At 52.3% G+C, this 21,278-nt stretch overlaps 6 non-coding genes and 2 pseudogenes across 6 annotated transcripts; all 8 read right to left on the bottom strand.

The window, feature by feature from the left end:
- Positions 1–1,059: 1,059 nt before the first annotated feature.
- Positions 1,060–1,176, bottom strand: LOC139403522 (U5 spliceosomal RNA). Its single transcript, XR_011633517.1, has one exon. It is a non-coding gene; the product is annotated as a U5 spliceosomal RNA (small nuclear RNA).
- Positions 1,177–1,633: 457 nt separating this feature from the next.
- LOC139403500 (U2 spliceosomal RNA) lies at positions 1,634–1,815 on the bottom strand. The gene has a single exon (XR_011633507.1). It is a non-coding gene; the product is annotated as a U2 spliceosomal RNA (small nuclear RNA).
- Positions 1,816–6,770: 4,955 nt separating this feature from the next.
- On the bottom strand, positions 6,771–6,887 carry LOC139403514 (U5 spliceosomal RNA). The gene has a single exon (XR_011633510.1). It is a non-coding gene; the product is annotated as a U5 spliceosomal RNA (small nuclear RNA).
- Positions 6,888–7,382: 495 nt separating this feature from the next.
- LOC139403497 (U2 spliceosomal RNA) lies at positions 7,383–7,568 on the bottom strand. The gene has a single exon (XR_011633506.1). It is a non-coding gene; the product is annotated as a U2 spliceosomal RNA (small nuclear RNA).
- A 5,529-nt stretch (positions 7,569–13,097) lies between these two features.
- On the bottom strand, positions 13,098–13,212 carry LOC139403538 (U5 spliceosomal RNA). Its single transcript, XR_011633532.1, has one exon. It is a non-coding gene; the product is annotated as a U5 spliceosomal RNA (small nuclear RNA).
- Positions 13,213–13,426: 214 nt separating this feature from the next.
- On the bottom strand, positions 13,427–13,631 carry LOC139403539 (U2 spliceosomal RNA; annotated as a pseudogene).
- Positions 13,632–19,243: 5,612 nt separating this feature from the next.
- On the bottom strand, positions 19,244–19,360 carry LOC139403523 (U5 spliceosomal RNA). Its single transcript, XR_011633518.1, has one exon. It is a non-coding gene; the product is annotated as a U5 spliceosomal RNA (small nuclear RNA).
- A 488-nt stretch (positions 19,361–19,848) lies between these two features.
- On the bottom strand, positions 19,849–20,029 carry LOC139403495 (U2 spliceosomal RNA; annotated as a pseudogene).
- Positions 20,030–21,278: the final 1,249 nt, after the last annotated feature.

A 21,278-nucleotide genomic window follows, 5' to 3' on the forward strand; every position in this document is an offset into this window, starting at 1 on the left:
CAGAACCTGCATCTCCTGGTGTTACACGAGGCCAGGGTATGGCCATAGGCCATACACCGCCTGCAGAACGGAGGCTGACGGGCATAAAACAATGTCCCCCTGTCAGCCCCCAGGGAGAACATTGCCGGAGGATGGAGGTAACCATCCAATCCTTTTGGGTCCTCTCTGAGGAGAGCCTGGAAGCATCTCCTCCCATTCCAAAAGCCCATGGAATCTATCACATGCCTTGCTGAGGAGATGCTGTCCAGGTATCTCCCCAGAAAGGCCCTCACGTCCTCGTCCTTTACATGTGGGTTATACATGTGTAACGGTGACCACCTGAAATTATTTTTCGCCAGGCCTGTGACAACGTAGTGACACATCGGGCTTTCAGTCTCCCATTCTCTTGCCTTCCTCATCACCTCTTCATACTTCTCCTCCTTGTATACAAAGTCACATCAAATGCCCTCTCCAAAGGATTATCCTGGAGGCATAACACGTCCTTAACCGTAAGCTTTAGCATGTCCCATCAAAAGCATTTTTCCAAAGGCCTCCCTTACCGATCGGCTCCCTCTCTTTGTTCCTTCCATGCAAACCTACTGTATTGTCAGTCCAGCCCAAGGGACCGATCTTATTGTAGGCCATTTCCACCAGGAAAAGCACCCTAAAATAACTCTCCAAAAGGAAGGCAAAAAACAAAGTAACTTTCCAAAAATCCTTTGGTAAACGACTCTTGCCAAAACCTATCGCCCTCCTATCTCCGACCTTTTGACTCAGCGAGCTCTGGGGCACCTCGGTACCAAGCTTGATCTGAGCCAAAAGGCCGAGAAGCGATAACCCACAAATGGAACCCTGAAACCGCCGGACCCCCGGGGGTCTCGACAGACCTCAGCGGGTGGGTTGGCAAAAGCCAGCTCCACTCCCCCTCCAACCACCACTCAACCAACCAACCACCCACCCAACCACCCACCCACCGTTTCCCTGGCAAACAGGCAGGTGTTTTTTGGAAAAAGTCGCTAATGCGTCTTTAAGTCACTATCCTGGCCCATCTCTGTCAATTTCTCTTGAAACAAGATACCGGGCTCTGCAAGAAGCAAAGCCGCTCCAAAAATACGTTGAACTCGTAAGTGTTCCTCTCCACGGAAGTCTTTAGTAAAAGGCGAAAGGCTTGTGCGTAATGAAGAGAAACCAGAGTCATATGGAAGTCAAGAGGTCGGGGCCCGAGACACACTCTGTGCACTCTAGGCAGGGTTCCCGCGGGTGCTCCCGGAACCCACTCTTCCAAGTTTTCGAGGGCTGTGGATAAAAAGAAAGTCACAGTCACAGACACAGAGGCACAGCGACAGACAGACAGACAGACAGACAGACAGACAGACAGACAGAGAAAGAGAGAGAGAGAGAGAGAGAGAGAGAGAGAGAGAGACACACACACACACACACACAATCCTGGCCCCAATTCTTTTTTTTTTTTTTTTTTTTTTTTTTTTTTTAAGTAAAATGGCGGGAAACGGGGGACCCCATTGAAGGGCGCTTCGCCTTTCTTTCAGTTTGAATGTTTCTTTCCTTCTCTTCTTCTGCTAGCTAGCCAGCTAGCTAGCTAGCCAGCTGTTTACATAGCTTTGTGAATTTGTATTTTTCCTTGACAACGGAAGAAAAGTGTTGCACCGTTCCCGGAGGTACTGCAATACCGGGTCGATGCGTGGAGCGGACGGAGCAAGCCCCATTTCCGACTCCCTGTTCGAAAAATCCATTTAATATGTAGTCCCCCGATGGGGGACGTATCAGATATTAAACTGATAAGAACAGATTTTTTTTTTTTTTTTTACAAAAAATAATTTATTTACACTCAATACCATTCATACTTTACAAAATAATAATTCTCATTCATTCTATTTACAAAATCACCAAACACCCAAACAAAAACAAACCTCAGGGGAGCATCGTCCCTCCCCGTCATACCTAACCAATACCTAACCCTTCCCTATCTTCCCTTCCCTAATCTATCCCCTTACCAACCTCACTCTAACACTCCCAGCCCTAATCCCCCCTTCCACCTCTCCCGTGCCGCATGCTGCCCCCACTTTATCTCCTCCCTCTTCATCCTCCCCCTCACATCACCTTCCACCCTCCTCACTATCCCTTCCACCCCCCAATCTCTCCCTGTCTTAACTAAATTCTGCCTGGCTTCCCACAGTCCCCTTTTAAAGAGACTCATGAGAAGCCAGAGCAGAAACCTGTCCCTATCCGTTCCCCTCGCTCTCCCTACGCCTCGCTCTAACCTAGCCCAAGTCAGCAAAAAATCGCTCCTAACCATACCTAGCAACACCCGTGCCCTAGCCCAGACTAGTCCGGCAAAGGCACAGTCCCAGAAGGCATGGCGCACAGTCTCCTCCCTGCCACAAGCAGATCTTGGACAGGTGGAGGATCGCGACAAACTATGCCGGTACATGATGGAACGTACCGGCAAGCACTTATGGAGGCTCAACCAATTCAGGTCCTTGAGCCTGTTGTCCAGGCCCCGCGCCTGCACTCCCTCCCAGACCACTGACGAGATGCCCGCTACAGGCGCAGGACTCCCTGCCTGCCTGACCTCCTCGTACAGGTGCCTGTGATCTAAACCTACTCGGGCAACTTCAACCTCGGGGTGCGCACGCAGCCACTTGGCCGCATGGCCAAAGTGCCACGGCAGCTGTTCCGCCCGAGGACCCGCGTTAGACCACACCATTACGCTTCTCGCCTGATACGAGAAGAACACCCGCAGGAGGTAACCGGACGGGTGTATAACTGGCTGAGCAAGCTCCGTCAACAAGAAAGAAACAAAAATTGCGTCCAGCTTGAGGGGGAGATGTGGTACCCCCCTACCTCCCTCCCCGATGGGACAGAGCATGCGCACCCTGGCGACCCACTCGTACCTGCCACCCCACATGAACTGAAACACAAGCCTCACTAGAGGCCTCCTCAGACAAGCTGGCAATGGGTAGATGTACGCCAAGTACAAAAGAGATGGCAATACATCCACCTTTAGGACCAGGACCTTACCTATAAAGGACAAAGACCTAGCCTTCCACATTGCCAACTTCTTCTGTACCACCGCGATACCCATGTTCCAGTTCAGCGTCGCTGAGCCAGAGGTCTCAAAATGGACCCCGAGAATCCTCAGGGCCCCCTCACAGAGAGATAACCCCCCGGGCACATCCGTTCTACCGCGCCATCTTCCGAAAAACTTAACGGAAGACTTTGCATGATTCAGAACCGCCCCCGACGCTTGGGTGAAATCCCCAATGATGGCAAGAGACCTTGTCAGGCACGAGTCCTTGCACAACAGCAAGGAAGTGTCGTCGGCGTACTGCGTCATCTTAACACGCAGCCCACCGCTCCCAGGTATCAACAAGCCCTCCACCCCTGTGTCTGCCCTAATGGCAGCCCCCAGAGGCTCCATGTACAGTACGAAGAGGAGGGCCGAGAGTGGGCATCCCTGCCTGACCCCAGACGAGAGGTCAAAAACGTCACCTAAGTGACTATTTACACTAACTCGACACCCCGCTCCGACATATAATGTACGGATCCATCCTATAAACTTCTCCCCAAATCCTAATCTACCTAATACCCTGAATAGAAAGGATCTATTCACGCGATCAAAGGCTTTCGCCTGATCTAGCGCTGCTACCATTAAAGGCAGCCCTCTATCTTCAACCCAGGCGATGGAGTCCCTAATCAACTGTAGGTTCCATCTTATAGAGCGGCCCTCTACCCCGCACGTCTGATCCTCATGGACGACGTAGGGAAGGGCTGTGCGCAACCGGTCTGCTAAAACCTTTGCAAGAATCTTGTAATCTACGCACAGCATGGTCAACGGCCGCCAGTTGCCAAGGTCAGTTGCTTCCCCCTTCTTATAAAGAAGTGACAGCACACCAACAGCCATTGATCCCCCCGGGACCCCCGTCTCAAGGATGGCCTTCAAGACTTCGAGGACCACCGGTCCAAGTATACCCCAAAACTTGAGGTAAAACTCAGCCGGCAGCCCATCCATCCCAGGCACCTTCCCTTTACCCATCCTCCTAAGAGCGCTCTCAACCTCTTCTAGTGAGATCTGGGCCTCCATCACGTCTCTAATGTCCTCCGGCAACCGCCGGGACAAGTGTTCTAAAAACACGTTTCCCTGCTCTACATCTATTTCCCTTTCCTTAAATAAACCTCGGAAATGATCAGTTGTCACCCTGACCATTTCCTCTGGTTTACTTACTATACTACCATTTTCTTCCCTAACGCCATGCATTACCCTCCTACTCTGCCTGGCCCTAACCGACTTAAAGAACATAGCGGAACAAGTCTCATTATGTTCTAGAAAGCCACTATGCGCACGCTCCAGGAAAGCTCGAGCCTTCTGCTCCTGCAGCTCCCTGAGCTGCGCCTTTAGGGCTGCGAATCTCTCCCAGTCAATCGACCCGCCGAGGTTGCCCGCCTCGTACTCGAGTTCAATTAACCTTTGGATACGATCCACCTCCCTCCTTTCCTCCCTTTTTTTCCTTTTACAATATCCTATTATAAAAGCCCTAATCCTCACCTTCACTAAATCCCACCACTCTAACACCCCCTCGCACATGGACCGGAGGCCGTCAAGCCTCCGAAAGAAACAAAAAAATGCGTCAACGAAAGCCTGCTCCTCCAGTATACCCCGATCTAACTTCCAGTACCCCCTACCGAAGAGGCAGACTGGCGACCCCACCTGCAGGAACACCCCGTCGTGATCCGTGAAGAACACAGGCAACAGGCGCCCAGACAACTGACCCAAAGACCTGGATATAAAAATGTAGTCGAGCCTCCGCGCAACCCCCCTGGAGTTGCGCCATGTAGGACCGACCATTGCCGGAGTAGTATGCAGGCCACCATCAACCAGACCATGGCAAGCCATTAGCCCGGTGATTGCGCCTGCACTACTATCACCACCTACCCCTAAATCTATATTAAAGTCCCCTCCTATCACCAAGTGCCTATTTGTGACACACAGGGGCGCCAGACAGTCCACCATCTCCCTTCTGTCTGCCGCCACCTGTGGCCCATATACCCCAATTAATCTATACCTAGCTTCTCTATACACTACATCTATCCCCAATACTCTACCCTGCACTATTACAAAAGTGCTCTCTACCTTAACTTCTCTATTACCACACAATATTCCTACTCCTGTTGAGTGCACCCCTCCTATGCCCCAAAAAGATTCCCCCTTATCCCACTCCTTCCTAAATCTAGCCACATCCCCACCATCCCTCAGGTGAACCTCCTGTAAAAAACAAAAATCAAACCCCACACCCTCTAAAAAATTAAACACCGCCCTCCTTTTAACAACATCCCTCAACCCCCTTACATTTAAACTAAACAATTTAACAGAAATATTCATTTAATTATTTACAAACAAAACCAACAAATAACCCCAAACCAAACAAAAAAAACAGGAGACTCACCCGATGCTCCCCTGGTCCATCTCCACCGGCGGGGACGCCCTCTCCACTCCTGACGCCCCCCCGTCCTCCTCCATCTCTCCAACCCAGGATGCAGGCAGTGTGTTAGGCCGAGTGCCCTGCATCCTGGGTTCCCCACCACCATCCTCCACCCCCCCCTCCCTGTATGCCTCAGGGCTGAGTGTAGGGGACCCCATCTCCTCAAACAGGAGTTGGGATCCCTCTATCAAACAGCCCACAGACCCCTCACTGGAGTCATCCACCAAAATGTAAGGGGATGAGGCAAACAGGGAGGCCTTCTTGGTGCTGCACGAGGCCAGGATATGGCCGTAGGCCATACAACGCCTGCAGAACGGGGGCTGACGTGCATAAAACAACGTCCCCCTGTCAGCCCCCAGGGAGAACATCGCCGGAGGATGGAGGTAGCCATCCACACTCTTCGGGGACTCCCTGAGTAACGCCTGGAAGCCTCTCTTCCCGTTCCAGAAACCCAGGGAGTCCCTGAGGTACCTTGCTGAGGAGACATTGTCCATGTACCTCCCCAGAAAGGCCCTCACTTCTTCATCCTTCACATGCGGATTGTACATGTTTACGGTGACCACCCTGAAGTTATTCCTTGCCAGGCTGGTCACCGCGTAATGGCACAGGGGTCCTTCTTCTTTCTCCGCCCTCACCTTCTTCATTATTCCATCATGTCTCTCCTCCGTGTATAGCGTCACGTCAAAAGCCTTCTCTAATGGGTTCCCCTGCAGACAGAGAACATCTTTGACCTGCAGGTTTAGGTATCCCATCAGGATATTCCTCCCAAAAGTCTCTCTCCCCCATGGCTCCTTCTCCTTTTCAATCCACGAAAATCTCACCGTGTTAGCCAACCCGATTGTAGGTACTGCCCGTTCTTTTTTCTGTTGCTCCATTCTTCCAAAAAAAGCTCTCTTTAGACAGAAGCTGAAAAATAAAGGAAAGTTGGTTCTAAAAAAACCGCCAAATCCTTGTAAAAAATCCTCCCTCCTGCCTTCCTTCGACCTCTTGACTCAGGGGCTCTAGGACACCTCGGTGTCAAGCTTGTACTGAGCCAAAAGGCCGAGAAGCGATAACCCACAAATGGAACCCTGAAACCGCTGGACCCCCGGGGGTCTCGACAGACCTCAGCGGGTGGGTTGGCAAAAGCCAGCTCCTCTCCCCCTCCAACCCCCACTCAACCAACCACCCACCCACCCACCCACCCACCGTTTCCTTGGCAACAGGCAGGTGTTTTTTGGAAAAAGTCGCTAATGCGTCTTTAAGTCCCTATCCTGGCCCATCTCTGTCAATTTCTCTTGAAACAAGATACCGGGCTCTGCAAGAAGCAAAGCCGCTCCAAAAATACGTTAAACTCGTAAGTGTTCCTCTCCACGGAAGTCTTTAGTAAAAGGCGAAAGGCTTGTGCGTAATGAAGAGAAACCAGAGTCATATGGAAGTCAAGAGGTCGGGGCCCGAGACACACTCTGTGCACTCTAGGCAGGGTTCCCGCGGGTGCTCCCGGAACCCACTCTTCCAAGTTTTCGAGGGCTGTGGATAAAAAGAAAGTCACAGTCACAGACACAGAGACACAGAGACACAGAGACACAGAGACACAGCGACAGACAGACAGACAGACAGACAGACAGACAGACAGACAGACAGACAGACAGAGAGAGAGAGACAGACAGACAGAGAGAGAGAGAGAGAGAGAGAGAGAGAGAGAGAGAGAGAGAGAGAGAGAGAGACACACACAATCCTGGCCCCCAATTTTTTTTTTTAAGTAAAATGGCGGGAAACGGGGGACCCCATTGAAGGGCGCTTCGCCTTTCTTTCAGTTTGAATGTTTATTTCCTTCTCTTCTTCTGCTAGCTAGCTAGCTAGCCAGCCCTAGCTAGCTGTTTACATAGCTTTGTGAATTTGTATTTTTCCTTGACAACGGGAGAAAAGTGTTGCACCGTTCCCGGAGGTACTGCAATACCGGGTCGATGCGTGGAGCGGACGGAGCAAGCCCCATTTCCGACTCCCTGTTCGAAAAATCCATTTAATATGTAGTCCCCCGATGGGGGACGTATCAGATATTAAACTGATAAGAACAGATTTTTTTTTATTTTTTTTTTTAGAAAAAATAATTTATTACTTACTATGCCATTCATTCATACAGTTCAAAAATTATAATTTTCTTTCCAACTTAAATAATGGCATTTTCAAATAATCAAGAACACACAAACCAAAAACAAAAAACCCAGGGGAGCATCATCCCTCCCCGTCATCCCTAACCACTACCTTTCCCTATCTCTCCGCTCCTAATCTATCCCCTTATAAATCTCCATCTAACACCCCCAGCCCTAAACCCCCTTTCCATCTCTCCCGTGCCGCATGTTTCCCCCACTTCCTCTCCTCCCTCTTCATCCTACCTCTTAAGTCTCCTTCCACCCTCCTAAATATCCCTTCCACCCCCCAATCTCTCCCTGTCTTTACTAAATTCTGCCTGGCTTCCCACAGCCCCCGTTTAAAGAGGCTCATGAGAAGCCAGAGCAGAAGTCTATCCCTATCTGTACCCCTCGCTCTCCCTACCCCTCTCTCTAACCTAGCCCATGTCACCACAAAATCCCCTCTTACCAAAACTATCAACACCCGTGCCCTCGCCCATACCACTCCGGCAAAGGCACAGTCCCAAAAAGCATGGCGCACAGTCTCCTCCCTGCCACAAGCAGCCCTTGGGCAGGTGGGGGATCGCGCCAAGCTATGCCGGTACATGGTGGACCGTACCGGCAGACACTTGTGGAGGCTCAACCAATTCAGGTCCTTGAGCCTGTTGTCCAGGCCCCGCGCCTGCACTCCCTCCCAGACCACTTCCGAGATGCCCGCTACAGGCGCAGGACTCCCTGCCTGCCTGACCTCTTCGTACAGGTGCCTGTGGTCTAAACCTACTCGGGCAACTTCAACCTCGGGGTGTGCACGCAACCACTTGGCCGCATGGCCAAAGTGCCACGGCAGCTGTTCCGCCCGAGGACCCGTGTTAGACCACACCATTACGCTTCTCGCTTGGTAGGAGAAGAACACCCGCAGGAGGTAACCGGACGGGTGTATCACCGGATGAGCCAGTTCTGTCAACACAAAGGACACAAAAATTGCGTCCAGCTTGAGGGGGATGTTGGGTACCCCCCTACCTCCCTCCCCGATGGGACAGAGCATGCGTGCCCTGGCGACCCACTCGTACCTGCCACCCCACATGAACTGAAACACAAGCCTCACCAGAGGCCTCCTCAGACAAGCCGGCAATGGGTAGATGTATGCCAAATACAACAGAGATGGCAATACATCCACCTTTAGGACCAGGACCTTGCCTATAAAAGACAACGACCTGGCCTTCCACATTGCTAGCTTCCTCTGTACCACTGCGATCCTCATGTTCCAGTTCAGCGTCGCTGAGCCAGAGGTCTCAAAATGGACCCCGAGAATCCTCAGGGCCCCCTCACAGAGAGATAACCCCCCGGGCACATCCGTTCTACCGCGCCATCTTCCGATTACCACACAATGGTAACCGATCTTCCGATTACCTCCACAAGGGACCTTGTCAGGCACGAGTCCTTGCATAGCAGCAAGGAAGTGTCGTCGGCGTACTGCGTCATCTTAACACGCAGCCCACCGCTTCCAGGGATCAACAAGCCCTCCACCCCTGTGTCTGCCCTAATGGCAGCCCCCAGAGGCTCCATGTACAGAACGAAGAGGAGTGCCGAGAGCGGGCACCCCTGCCTGACCCCAGACGAGAGGTCAAAAACGTCACCCAAGTGACCGTTTACGCTTACTCGACACCCCGCTCCGACATATAATGTACGGATCCATCCTATATACTTCTCCCCGAACCCTAATCTACCTAATACCCTGAATAGAAAGGATCTATTCACGCGATCAAAAGCTTTCGCCTGATCAAGCGCTGCTACCATTAAAGGCAGACCTCTATCTTCAACCCAGGCGATGGAGTCCCTGATCAACTGAAGGTTCCATCTAATAGAGCGTCCCTCTACCCCGCACGTCTGATCCTCGTGGACGACGTAGGGAAGGGCTGTGCGCAACCGATCCGCTAAGACCTTTGCAAGCAACTTGTAGTCTACACACAGCATGGTCAATGGCCGCCAGTTGCCAAGGTCTGTTGCGTCCCCCTTCTTGTACAGAAGTGACAGCACACCAACAGCCATTGATCCCCCTGGGACCCCTGTCTCAAGGATGGCCTTCAAGACTTCGAGTACCACCGGTCCAAGTACACCCCAAAACTTGAGGTAAAACTCGGCCGGTAGACCATCCATCCCAGGCACCTTCCCTTTACCCATCCTCCTGAGGGCGCTCTCAACCTCTTCTAGTGAGATCTGGGCCTCCATCACGTCTCTAATGTCCTCCGGCAACCGCCGGGACAAGTGTTCTAAAAACACATTTCCCTGCTCTACATCTATTTCCCTTTCCTTAAATAAACCTTGGAAATGATCAGTTGTCACCCTGACCATCTCCTCTGGTTTACTTACTACACTACCATCTTCTTTTCTAACTCCATGCATTACCTTCCTACTCTGCCTTGCCCTAACCGACTTAAAGAACATAGCGGAACAAGTCTCATTATGTTCTAAAAAGCCACTATGTGCACGCTCCAGGAAAGCTCGAGCCTTCATCTCCTGCAGCTCCCTGAGCTGCGCCTTCAGGGCTGTGGATTTCTCCCAGTCAAACGAACCACCGAGGTTGCCTGCCTCGTACTCAAGTTCGAGCAACCTTTGGATACGATCCACCTCCCTCCTTTCCTCCCTTTTCTTCCTCTTACCATATCCTATAATAAAGGCCCTAATCCTTACCTTTACTATATCCCACCACTCTAACACCCCCTCACACATGGGCCGGAGGCCTTCAAGCCTCCGAAACACCCCTGTGACAGCATTAACAAACACCTGCTCATCCAGTAAATCCCGATCTAGTTTCCAGTACCCCCTACCGAAGAGGCAGACTGGCGACCCCACCTGCAGGAGCACCCCGTCATGGTCCGAAAAGAAGACAGGCAACAGCCGCCCAGACAACCGACCCAAAGACCTAGATACAAAAATATAGTCGAGCCTCCGCGCAACCCCCCTGGAGTTGCGCCATGTGGGACCGACCATTGCCGGAGTAGTGTGCAGGCCACCATCAACCAGGCCATGGCAAGCCATTAGCCCGGTGATGGCGCCTGCACTACTGTCTCCCCCTATCCCCAAATCTATATTAAAATCACCTCCTATCACTAAGTGCCTATTTGTGACACACAGGGGCGCCAGACAGTCCACCATCTCCCTCCTGTCTGCCGCCACCTGTGACCCATACACCCCAAATAACCTATATCTAATATCCCTATATGTGATATCTACACCCATAACTCTCCCCTGTACTACGCCAAAAGTGCTCTCTACAATAATCTCCCTATTCCCAAACAATATCCCTACCCCCGTTGAGTGCACCCCTCCTATGCCCCACAACGAATAACCCTTATCCCACTCTCTCCTAAACCTTTTGACATCCCCTCCATCCCTCAGGTGAACCTCCTGCAAAAAACAAACGTCAAAACCCACCCCTTCTAAAAAACTAAACACCGCCCTCCTCTTAACAAAATCTCTTAAACCCCTTACATTTAAACTAAACAAAATTATCATAAGGTTCTATTATAAAACAACAACCAATTATCTCAGAAAATAAAACCCAAAAACAACCACCAAACAATCAGGAGGCTCACCTGATGCTCCCCTGGCCCATCACACCCGACAGGGACATCTTCCCCTCGTCCGACGTCTCCCCGTCCTCATCCATTCCTCCAGCCCAGGATGCAGGAATGGTGTTAGGGTTAGGCGTACCCTGCACCCCGGGCTCCCCACCAGCTTCCTCCCTGTACTCCTCTAAACTGAGGCTGGGGGACTCCATCTCCTCTGAGAGGATTTGGGGACCCTCAGCCAAAAAGCCCTGATCCTCTCCCAGGGATCCACCCTCCCCCCCGTGCTGAGGGGCCTCCACAAACAGTGAGGACAGGGACTTCCTCCTTAACCCCATCACTCGCTTGCCCCCCCCTTCCACACCCCCCTCCCTCTCCCTATCTGTCACTTCTGCCCCCCTCTTCCCTTTCTTCATCTTATTTTGTCTTTTGGGTGGAAGAGGTATAAGGGGCTCAAGAGGCAGCGGGGAGACAGCACCTCCCAGCTCCTCCGCCAGCTCCCTCATCTCCTCCACCAGTAGGTCCGACGCACAGTCCCCCCACTCCCGCCTCCCCTCCACCCCCTCCCCAGGTCCTGCCACAGGCACCCCCACAGGTCCTACCACCGGAACCCCCTCCCCCACCACCCCCTCCCCCGTTGATCTTTCACGCTCTTCCTTCTTTCTTTCTCCTCCCGCTGTCACTCCTTTCTCCTCTTCTTTCTTCTTGCCCTCTGGTCCAGCCGTCTGCGCCTGAAAAGGCCGTCCTTCCCCTCCTCTTCTTCCCCCATCCCCCTCTCCTGCCCTCCCTCCAGCTGCAGACGCGTATGACCTCTGCCTGGCCGGGCACTCCCGCCACAGGTGTGCAGATGAGCCACACCCGTGGCACGCCTTAGGCACTTTGCAGTCCCTCGCCTCGTGCTCCCCAGATCCACAATACCTACACTTCCTTGTGTCGCACGAGGCGAGGATATGGCCGTAGGCCATACACCGCCTGCAAAACGGAGGCTGACGGGCATAATACAGAGTTCCCCTGTCAGCCCCCAGGGAGAACATCGCCGGGGGATGGAGGAAACCATCATGCCCCTCTGGGTCCTCCCTGAGCAACGTCTGAAAAACTCTCCTTCCATTCCAGAAGCCCAGGGAGTCCCTTATGAGCCTTGCCGTTGATATATTGTCCAAATACCGGCCCAAAAAAGACCTCACCTCTTCGTCAGTCACATGAGGGTTATACATATTTACTGTGACCAGCCTGAAATTACTTTTTCCCAGGCTGGTCACCTCGTAATTGCACATTGGTTTCTCCTTTCCCACCTCTCTCGCCTTCTTCAGCACTTCTTCAAATTTTTCCTCCTTCTTCAACGTCACATCAAAAGATGCCTCCCCCGGATTTGCCTGGAGGCACAGCACCTCTCCCACCTCCAACTTTAGGGACCCGATCAAAATGGCCCTTCCAAACGTCTCCCTTCCAAACGGCTCCATATCCTTATTCCTCCAGGCAAACCTCACAGTATTTGCTATACCGATCCCAGGCATCTTTGGTGTAGAAAACCGAGCCATTTTCCAAAACAGAGAAAAATACTCAAAATAGAAAAGGAAAAATTTCTTTTTGTTTTCCGCACGAAAAAATTCTTACCGCCCTCCTAGGACGACCTCTTGGCTCAGGGGCTCTAGGACACCTCGGTGTCAAGCTTGTACTGAGCCAAAAGGCCGAGAAGCGATAACCCACAAATGGAACCCTGAAACCGCCGGACCCCCGGGGGTCTCGACAGACCTCAGCGGGTGGGTTGGCAAAAGCCAGCTCCTCTCCCCCTCCAACCCCCACTCAACCAACCACCCACCCACCCACCCACCCACCGTTTCCTTGGCAACAGGCAGGTGTTTTTTGGAAAAAGTCGCTAATGCGTCTTTAAGTCCCTATCCTGGCCCATCTCTGTCAATTTCTCTTGAAACAAGATACCGGGCTCTGCAAGAAGCAAAGCCGCTCCAAAAATACGTTGAACTCGTAAGTGTTCCTCTCCACGGAAGTCTTTAGTAAAAGGCGAAAGGCACAGAGGCACAGAGAGAGAGAGAGAGAGAGAGAGAGAGAGAGACACACAATCCTGGCCCCCAATTTTTTTTTTTTAAGTAAAATGGCGGGAAACGGGGGACCCCATTGAAGGGCGCTTCGCCTTTCTTTCAGTTTGAATGTTTATTTCCTTCTCTTCTTCTGCTAGCTAGCTAGCTAGCCAGCCCTAGCTAGCTGTTTACATAGCTTTGTGAATTTGTATTTTTCCTTGACAACGGGAGAAAAGTGTTGCACCGTTCCCGGAGGTACTGCAATACCGGGTCGATGCGTGGAGCGGACGGAGCAAGCCCCATTTCCGACTCCCTGTTCGAAAAATCCATTTAATATGTAGTCCCCCGATGGGGGACGTATCAGATATTAAACTGATAAGAACAGATACAAAAAATAATTTATTTACACTCAATACCATTCATACTTTACAAAATAATAATTCTCATTCATTCTATTTACAAAATCACCAAACACCCAAACAAAAACAAACCTCAGGGGAGCATCGTCCCTCCCCGTCATACCTAACCAATACCTAACCCTTCCCTATCTTCCCTTCCCTAATCTATCCCCTTACAAACCTCACTCTAACACTCCCAGCCCTAATCCCCCCTTCCACCTCTCCCGTGCCGCATGCTGCCCCCACTTTATCTCCTCCCTCTTCATCCTCCCCCTCACATCACCTTCCACCCTCCTCACTATCCCTTCCACCCCCCAATCTCTCCCTGTCTTAACTAAATTCTGCCTGGCTTCCCACAGCCCCCTTTTAAAGAGACTCATGAGAAGCCAGAGCAGAAACCTGTCCCTATCCGTTCCCCTCGCTCTCCCTACGCCTCGCTCTAACCTAGCCCAAGTCAGCAAAAAATCGCTCCTAACCATACCTAGCAACACCCGTGCCCTAGCCCAGACTAGTCCGGCAAAGGCACAGTCCCAGAAGGCATGGCGCACAGTCTCCTCCCTGCCACAAGCAGATCTTGGACAGGTGGAGGATCGCGACAAACTATGCCGGTACATGATGGAACGTACCGGCAAGCACTTATGGAGGCTCAACCAATTCAGGTCCTTGAGCCTGTTGTCCAGGCCCCGCGCCTGCACTCCCTCCCAGACCACTGACGAGATGCCCGCTACAGGCGCAGGACTCCCTGCCTGCCTGACCTCCTCGTACAGGTGCCTGTGATCTAAACCTACTCGGGCAACTTCAACCTCGGGGTGCGCACGCAGCCACTTGGCCGCATGGCCAAAGTGCCACGGCAGCTGTTCCGCCCGAGGACCCGCGTTAGACCACACCATTACGCTTCTCGCCTGATACGAGAAGAACACCCGCAGGAGGTAACCGGACGGGTGTATAACTGGCTGAGCAAGCTCCGTCAACAAGAAAGAAACAAAAATTGCGTCCAGCTTGAGGGGGAGATGTGGTACCCCCCTACCTCCCTCCCCGATGGGACAGAGCATGCGCGCCCTGGCGACCCACTCGTACCTGCCACCCCACATGAACTGAAACACAAGCCTCACTAGAGGCCTCCTCAGACAAGCTGGCAATGGGTAGATGTACGCCAAGTACAAAAGAGATGGCAATACATCCACCTTTAGGACCAGGACCTTACCTATAAAGGACAAAGACCTAGCCTTCCACATTGCCAACTTCTTCTGTACCACTGCAATACCCATGTTCCAGTTCAGCGTCGCTGAGCCAGAGGTCTCAAAATGGACCCCAAGAATCCTCAGGGCCCCCTCACAGAGAGATAACCCCCCGGGCACATCCGTCCTACCGCGCCATCTTCCGAAAAACTTAACGGAAGACTTTGCATGATTCAGAACCGCCCCCGACGCTTGGGTGAAATCCCCAATGATGGCAAGAGACCTTGTCAGGCACGAGTCCTTGCACAACAGCAAGGAAGTGTCGTCGGCGTACTGCGTCATCTTAACACGCAGCCCACCGCTCCCAGGGATCAACAAGCCCTCCACCCCTGTGTCTGCCCTAATGGCAGCCCCCAGAGGCTCCATGTACAGTACGAAGAGGAGGGCCGAGAGTGGGCATCCCTGCCTGACCCCAGACGAGAGGTCAAAAACGTCACCTAAGTGACTATTTACACTAACTCGACACCCCGCTCCGACATATAATGTACGGATCCATCCTATAAACTTCTCCCCAAATCCTAATCTACCTAATACCCTGAATAGAAAGGATCTATTCACGCGATCAAAGGCTTTCGCCTGATCTAGCGCTGCTACCATTAAAGGCAGCCCTCTATCTTCAACCCAGGCGATGGAGTCCCTAATCAACTGTAGGTTCCATCTTATAGAGCGGCCCTCTACCCCGCACGTCTGATCCTCATGGACGACGTAGGGAAGGGCTGTGCGCAACCGGTCTGCTAAAACCTTTGCAAGAATCTTGTAATCTACGCACAGCATGGTCAACGGCCGCCAGTTGCCAAGGTCAGTTGCTTCCCCCTTCTTATAAAGAAGTGACAGCACACCAACAGCCATTGATCCCCCCGGGACCCCCGTCTCAAGGATGGCCTTCAAGACTTCGAGGACCACTGGTCCAAGTATACCCCAAAACTTGAGGTAAAACTCAGCCGGCAGCCCATCCATCCCAGGCACCTTCCCTTTTCCCATCCTCCTAAGAGCGCTCTCAACCTCTTCTAGTGAGATCTGGGCCTCCATCACGTCTCTAATGTCCTCCGGCAACCGCCGGGACAAGTGTTCTAAAAACACGTTTCCCTGCTCTACATCTATTTCCCTTTCCTTAAATAAACTTCGGAAATGATCAGTTGTCACCCTGACCATCTCCTCTGGTTTACTTACTACACTCCCATTTACTTCCCTAACGCCATGCATTACCTTCCTACTCTGTCTGGCCCTAACCGACTTAAAGAACATAGCGGAACAAGTCTCATTATGTTCTAGAAAGCCACTATGCGCACGCTCCAGGAAAGCTCGAGCCTTCTGCTCCTGCAGCTCCCTGAGCTGCGCCTTTAGGGCTGCGAATCTCTCCCAGTCAATCGACCCGCCGAGGTTGCCCGCCTCGTACTCGAGTTCAATTAACCTTTGGATACGATCCACCTCCCTCCTTTCCTCCCTTTTTTTCCTTTTACAATATCTTATTATAAAAGCCCTAATTCTCACCTTAACTAAATCCCACCACTCTAACACCCCCTCGCACATAGACCGGAGGCCGTCAAGCCTTCGAAAGAAACAAAAAAATGCGTCAACGAAAGCCTGCTCCTCCAGTATACCCCGATCTAACTTCCAGTACCCCCTACCGAAGAGGCAGACTGGCGACCCCACCTGCAGGAACACCCCGTCGTGATCCGTGAAGAACACAGGCACCAGGCGCCCAGACAACTGACCCAAAGACCTGGATATAAAAATGTAGTCGAGCCTCCGCGCAACCCCCCTGGAGTTGCGCCATGTAGGACCGACCATTGCCGGAGTAGTATGCAGGCCACCATCAACCAGACCATGGCAAGCCATTAGCCCGGTGATTGCGCCTGCACTACTATCACCACCTACCCCTAAATCTATATTAAAGTCCCCTCCTATCACCAAGTGCCTATTTGTGACACACAGGGGCGCCAGACAGTCCACCATCTCCTTTCTGTCTGCCGCCACCTGTGGCCCATATACCCCAATTAATCTATACCTAGCTTCTCTATACACTACATCTATCCCCAATACTCTACCCTGCACTATTACAAAAGTGCTCTCTACCTTAACTTCTCTATTGCCACACAATATTCCTACTCCTGTTGAGTGCACCCCTCCTATGCCCCAAAAAGATTCCCCCTTATCCCACTCCTTCCTAAATCTAGCCACATCCCCACCATCCCTCAGGTGAACCTCCTGTAAAAAACAAAAATCAAACCCCACACCCTCTAAAAAATTAAACACCGCCCTCCTTTTAACAACATCCCTCAACCCCCTTACATTTAAACTAAACAATTTAACAGAAATATTCATTTAACTATTTACAAACAAACAAACAAACCCTCAACAAATAACCCCAAACCAAACAAAAAACAGGAGACTCACCCGATGCTCCCCTGGTCCATCTCCACCGGCGGGGGCGCCCTCTCCACTCCTGACGCCCCCCCGTCCTCCTCCATCTCTCCAACCCAGGATGCAGGCAGTGTGTTAGGCCGAGTGCCCTGCATCCTGGGTTCCCCACCACCATCCTCCACCCCCCCCTCCCTGTATGCCTCAGGGCTGAGTGTAGGGGACCCCATCTCCTCAAACAGGAGTTGGGATCCCTCTATCAAACAGCCCACAGACCCCTCACTGGAGTCATCCACCAAAATGTAAGGGGATGAGGCAAACAGGGAGGCCAATGTACCCCCCCCTCCCCCCCCCGCCACTCTCTTAGCCCCCCCCTCCCCCTCCCCACCCCCCTCCCTCTCACTCCCTGCCAAGCTCCCCCTCTTCATCCCTTTCTTCTTTGGTGAAGAAGGTAGCGGGGAGACACAACGTCCATTCCCCGCTAACTCCTCCACCAAATCCCTCATTTCTTCCTCTAGGAAGCCTGGCAAACTGTCCCCCCACTCCCTCCCTCCATCTCCCCCTCCCACCCCCTCCCCTCCCACCTCCACACCCCCCTCCGTCCTCTTCACTGTCACCGTTCCCTCTTCCACTCCATCTCGTACCACTGTCCCCTTCTCCCTCTTCTCCGCTCCTTTACGTTCTTCCGCCTTCTTTTCCTTCTCCTCTTCTTTTCCCTTCTTTGCTTCTTCCCGCCTTTTTCTTCTCATCTCTTCCTTCTTTCCATCCTCTTCCTGCTTCTTTTCCCCTGTGCCATCCGTACAATCCGCACGCGTCCTTTCTTTCCTCCCCCCATCCCCCGCTGCTCCCCCTCCAGCTGCAGACGCGTATGACCTGTGACGAGCCGGGCAATCACGCCACAGGTGTGCTTTCGAGCCACACCCGTGGCAAGCCTTGGGCTCGTCACATTCCTTGGCCTCGTGCTCTTCCGATCCACAAAACCGACACTTCTTGGTGCTGCACGAGGCCAGGATATGGCCGTAGGCCATACAACGCCTGCAGAACGGGGGCTGACGTGCATAAAACAACGTCCCCCTGTCAGCCCCCAGGGAGAACATCGCCGGAGGATGGAGGTAGCCATCCACACTCTTCGGGGACTCCCTGAGTAACGCCTGGAAGCCTCTCTTCCCGTTCCAGAAACCCAGGGAGTCCCTGAGGTACCTCGCTGAGGAGACATTGTCCATGTATCTCCCCAGAAAGGCCCTCACTTCTTCGTCCTTCACATGCGGATTGTACATGGTTACGGTGACCACCCTGAAATTGTTCCTTGCCAGGCTGGTCACCGTGTAATGGCACAGGGGACTTTCTTCTTTCTCTTCCTTAACCCTCTTCATTACACCGTCGTGTTGTTCTTGTACATAAAAAGTCACATCAAATCCTTTTTCCATCGGGTTCCCCTGGACACAGAGGACATCCTTCACCTTCAGGCTCAGGCACCCCAACAGGATATTCCTCCCGAACGTTTCTCTTCCCCAAGGCTCCTTTTCTCTTTCCTTCCATGAAAACCTCACCGTGTTTGCCAGCCCAATCCCAGGGATCGACCTCTCCGAAGGATTTTGCGCCATCTCCTCACGGATGATGGCGCACCCGTCTCACCACCTCTTACAAAAAAACAAGAAAGAAAATACACAACAGACAAGAAATTATATAGCAAATTTCCCAACAAAAACACTTACCGCTCTCCTGGTTCGACCTTTTGACTCAGCGGGCTTTGGGGCACCTCGGTACCAAGCTTGATCTGAGCCAAAAGGCCGAGAAGCGATAACCCACAAATGGAACCCTGAAACCGCCGGACCCCCGGGGGTCTCGACAGACCTCAGCGGGTGGGTTGGCAAAAGCCAGCTCCTCTCTCCCTCCACCCCCACTCACTCACTCACTCAACCACCCACCCACCCACCCACCCACCCACCGTTTCCCTGGCAACAGGCAGGTGTTTTTTGGAAAAAGTCGCTAATGCGTCTTTAAGTCCCTATCCTGGCCCATCTCTGTCAATTTCTCTTGAAACAAGATACCGGGCTCTGCAAGAAGCAAAGCCGCTCCAAAAATACGTTGAACTCGTAAGTGTTCCTCTCCACGGAAGTCTTTAGTAAAAGGCGAAAGGCTTGTGCGTAATGAAGAGAAACCAGAGTCATATGGAAGTCAAGAGGTCGGGGCCCGAGACACACTCTGTGCACTCTAGGCAGGGTTCCCGCGGGTGCTCCCGGAACCCACTCTTCCAAGTTTTCGAGGGCTGTCTGTGGATAAAAAGAAGTCACAGTCACAGACACAGAGACACAGAGGCACAGCGACAGACAGACAGACAGACAGAGAGAGAGAGAGAGAGAGAGAGAGAGAGAGAGAGAGAGAGAGAGAGAGAGAGAGAGAGAGAGACACACACACACACACACACACACACAATCCTGGCCCCAATTTTTTTTTTTTTTTTTTTTTTAAGTAAAATGGCGGGAAACGGGGGACCCCTTTGAAGGGCGCTTCGCCTTTCTAAGAGTTTGAATGTTTCTTTCCTTCTCTTCTTCTGCTAGCTAGCCAGCCAGCCAGCCAGCCAGCCAGCCAGCCAGCCAGCCAGCCAGCTATTTACATACCTTTGTGAATTTGTATTTTTCCTTGACAACGTGAGAAAAGTGTTGCACCGTTCCCGGAGGTACTGCAATACCGGGTCGATGCGTGGAGCGGACGGAGCAAGCCCCATTTCCGACTCCCTGTTCGAAAAATCCATTTAATATGTAGTCCCCCGATGGGGGACGTATCAGATATTAAACTGATAAGAACAGATTTTTTTTTTTTTTTTACAAAAAATAATTTATTTACACTCAATACCATTCATACTTTACAAACCATAATTCTCATTCATTCTTAATTCACTCTATTTACAAAACCAAAAACACCAAACACCCAAACAAAAACAAACCTCAGGGGAGCATCTTCCCTCCCCGTCATACCTAACCAATACCTAACCCTTCCCTATCTTCCCTTCCCTAATCTATCCCCTTACAAACCTCACTCTAACACTCCCAGCCCTAATCCCCCCTTCCACCTCTCCCGTGCCGCATGCTGCCCCCACTTTATCTCCTCCCTCTTCATCCTCCCCCTCACATCACCTTCCACCCTCCTCACTATCCCTTCCACCCCCCAATCTCTCCCTGTCTTAACTAGATTCTGCCTGGCTTCCCACAGCCCCCTTTTAAAGAGACTCATGAGAAGCCAGAGCAGAAACCTGTCCCTATCCGTTCCCCTCGCTCTCCCTACGCCTCGCTCTAACCTAGCCCAAGTCAGCAAAAAATCGCTCCTAACCATACCTAGCAACACCCGTGCCCTAGCCCAGACTAGTCCGGCAAAGGCACAGTCCCAGAAGGCATGGCGCACAGTCTCCTCCCTGCCACAAGCAGATCTTGGACAGGTGGAGGATCGCGACAAACTATGCCGGTACATGATGGAACGTACCGGCAAGCACTTATGGAGGCTCAACCAATTCAGGTCCTTGAGCCTGTTGTCCAGGCCCCGCGCCTGCACTCCCTCCCAGACCACTGACGAGATGCCCGCTACAGGCGCAGGACTCCCTGCCTGCCTGACCTCCTCGTACAGGTGCCTGTGATCTAAACCTACTCGGGCAACTTCAACCTCGGGGTGCGCACGCAGCCACTTGGCCGCATGGCCAAAGTGCCACGGCAGCTGTTCCGCCCGAGGACCCGCGTTAGACCACACCATTACGCTTCTCGCCTGATACGAGAAGAACACCCGCAGGAGGTAACCGGACGGGTGTATAACCGGACGAGCAAGCTCCGTCAACAGGAAAGAAACAAAAATGGCGTCTAGCTTGAGGGGGAGATGTGGTACCCCCCTACCTCCCTCCCCGATGGGACAGAGCATGCGCGCCCTGGCGACCCACTCGTACCTGCCACCCCACATGAACTGAAACACAAGCCTCACTAGAGGCCTCCTCAGACAAGCCGGCAATGGGTAGATGTACGCCAAGTACAAAAGAGATGGCAATACATCCACCTTTAGGACCAGGACCTTACCTATAAAAGACAAAGACCTAGCCTTCCACA

Source organism: Oncorhynchus clarkii, unplaced genomic scaffold (assembly GCF_045791955.1).
Source record: "Oncorhynchus clarkii lewisi isolate Uvic-CL-2024 unplaced genomic scaffold, UVic_Ocla_1.0 unplaced_contig_2042_pilon_pilon, whole genome shotgun sequence".
Lineage (NCBI taxonomy): Eukaryota > Metazoa > Chordata > Actinopteri > Salmoniformes > Salmonidae > Oncorhynchus > Oncorhynchus clarkii.